Here is a 3,049-nt window from a genome sequence, read left to right on the forward strand (position 1 = left end):
TCATCGTCGTCGTCATCGTCGTCGTCATCGTCGTCGTCATCGTCGTCGTCATCGTCGTCGTGGTCGTCATCGCTCTTGTTACCATTGCCGCTATTTATTGCAATGCCGGTGATGACGGTAGTGGTGATGTTATTGTTGCCGTATATTATTTCGCTTTTGTTACTATTGTTCTTGTTTTTACTGTTGTTGCCATCGCCACCTGTTGCTGCAGCGGCATAGCTGGTAATGGAAGTGGTGCCTTGGCTTATGGCCATTAAGATCAAAAAGGCAGCATCAAGTTTACTATTTCAAACAATATTTTCCTCCCTGGGGTCTCTCGTCAAAGATTTCGACGCCATGTTTTGAGCTTTAAGCAAATGATTAAGTTCAAGAGAAAACTAACAAATACTGTCCGGAAAGGCCAAAACTAATGGAACTGATCAGTTCCTTAGGATCCTGGTCAATTTAAAGCACAGCAGTTTAAAAAGCTTAATGGTAGGCTTTTTAAAACGCAGTTAACAAATAACAAAATTGCGATCAATATAAAGAGGCTTCTGTAAGGGGATATAACCCACCGGAAAATTACACAGCAATAAATATAATAATGTATAGTATAGCACAAAATATTGGTTTCAAATTTGCCACAAGGAAAGCCATTTTGAACGAGGAGATACGTCGATTACATCGACCACAGTGTTTCACTTGTATTTAAGTTATGGACTCCGGAAGGATGAAAGGCAAAGTCGACCTCGGTGGAGTTTGAACTCAGAAATTAGCGATGGGCGAAATACTGCTAAGCATTTCGTCCAGCGCGCAAACGATTCTTCCACCTCGCCGCCTTATATATAGCACAAAATAATCGTTTCTCCTAAAGGCACGAAGCCTGAAATTTTGGAGGACGGGGCTAGTCGATTAGATCGACCCCAGTACGTAACCGGTGCTTAATTTATCGACCGCTAAAGGATGAAAGGCAAAATCGACCTCGGTGGAATTTGAGCTCGCAACGTAGCGACGGGCGAAATATCGCTAAGCAACTCGTCCAACGATTCTGCCAGCTCGCCGCCATATTTATAGCTCTGAAATAATGAAAGCAAGATATGATTGAATAGAAAAAAAACATTTAGGGTCCGCGCCTATACACAGGAGTGAAACCAGTAGCTGGGCCAAGTTAGAGTACCTCACATCTTTACTCGTCTCCCATTGCTCGTACTGCTCTCGTGTGCCGTCGATGGTTCCCATTATCAAAAGCTGAGGATAAAAAACAATCCACCTTTTCAGGATACATCTTTCTTAGCTCGCTATAGTATTCTTATATTATTCTGTACCAATTTCTCTTCTTCAAATGTCTCCTATACTCCAGACCCCAGCTGCGTTTGAGTAATCAATGCAAACGTGGTATACTCCTTTTCTCACAAATATGTGATTCGGTCTATTAGTCTGTGAATTTCTTTTTTTTTTTTTGAGGACTAGTGCATCATAATTTTCGAGGACCAGTGCATCATAATTCCTCGTCTCCTCGCCATTGCCTTCATTATTGTTCTAAGAAGGGGCATCACGGTTGTTTGAATTTTTATGTTCCTGACAATTCAGAGATAGTCTTCAGGACTCATAGTCTTCAGGATCCACCAAGACTTGCTTATCCATGTAGTCACTATCCGACCATATGTCGTTGGGGGCCATCTGCACGTCCACCATTTTCAGCTAGCCTTCTCTACCGCAATAGTGACGATGACTGAAGGATTAACGTTGGCTCCGGAGTTTTTAACTGGGATCCATATAAATCTCTTCGATTTAGTTTGAAACAGAACAATTTCGTTCCTTTCTTTTTTACTCCGTCTTCGATGAAATCTTCAGGCAAGATGACATAGTCTCTTGTGAGATACCTCACATTTTAATTTCCCAAAAATCGACCTTGCCCAACATCCACTCCTCTCTCTCTCTCTCTCTCTCTCTCTCTCTCTCTCTCTCTCTCTCTCTCTCTCTCTCCCTCCCTCTCTCTCTCTCTCTCTCTCTTTCTCTCTCACTCACTCACTGTCACTCTCTTTCTGACTTGCAACTCTTGTTATTGTTGCATTCAGCATTCAACTTCTGGCGGTTGTTACTTATGAGTGGTGAAGTATTGAAGTCTGTGTTTATAAGTGTCTGTCTGGGGAACCGTCATTTACTTCTGTGTATTTTTTAAACCGTGATTGTCTGCGCTCGTGTGTTTCTTGTTTAAGTGTCATCATCTGTTTATGTTTATCATCTTTTTTTAATCTGTATTTTACTTTGAAATTTGTCATTGAAATTCATAGGGGAAGATTTATAGCTATCACGTTTGCGCTTGGCATCTGTTACTGCTGTACCAAAAGACGTAACCATATTAAATTATTTGTAAACAATGTTGACTGAAATATAAAAATGTTCAAAATTCTCCAAGAACAAGTCGTATTTTTCTGCACAAAAGTAAACAAGAGAGATCGTCTGACGTTTAAAACTCCCACGTTGGTATTATGCAAAAACAAAAAAAAACTTGTATTAGTGAAATGTAGAAACTAGAACTTCTACGGTACTGTGCCAAATATGTGCCAAATTCACCGTAAAACACAATTGCATTTAACAAAATTCTACTATAGGCACAAGGCCAGAAATTTTCAGGGGAGGATGTTAGTCAATGTCGAATACATCATCCCACACCGGTTATTAATAATAGTAATCTTTTCTACTATCGGCACATGGCCTGAAACTCTTGGAGAAGGGACTAGTTGATAACGTCGAACTCGGTTCTCAACTGCTGAAAGGATGAAAACCAAAATCGATCTCGGTGGTATGGGAACTCAAAAGTAAAGACGGACTAAATGTCACTAAATATTTTGTCCGGCACGCTAACGATTCTGCTAGCACACCATCTTAATAATAATAATAATAATAATAATAATAATAATAATAATAATAATAATAATAATAATAATAATAATAATAATAATAATATCTCTGGCTGCCCAGTCCTGGCTAAGAAGGAATATATTCACAGACACGACAGAGCTGGGACCTATATACACTGGAAGCTATGCCAATACTATGGAATAAC

The sequence above is a fragment of the Octopus bimaculoides genome, chromosome 19 (assembly GCF_001194135.2).
Source record: "Octopus bimaculoides isolate UCB-OBI-ISO-001 chromosome 19, ASM119413v2, whole genome shotgun sequence".
NCBI lineage: Eukaryota > Metazoa > Mollusca > Cephalopoda > Octopoda > Octopodidae > Octopus > Octopus bimaculoides.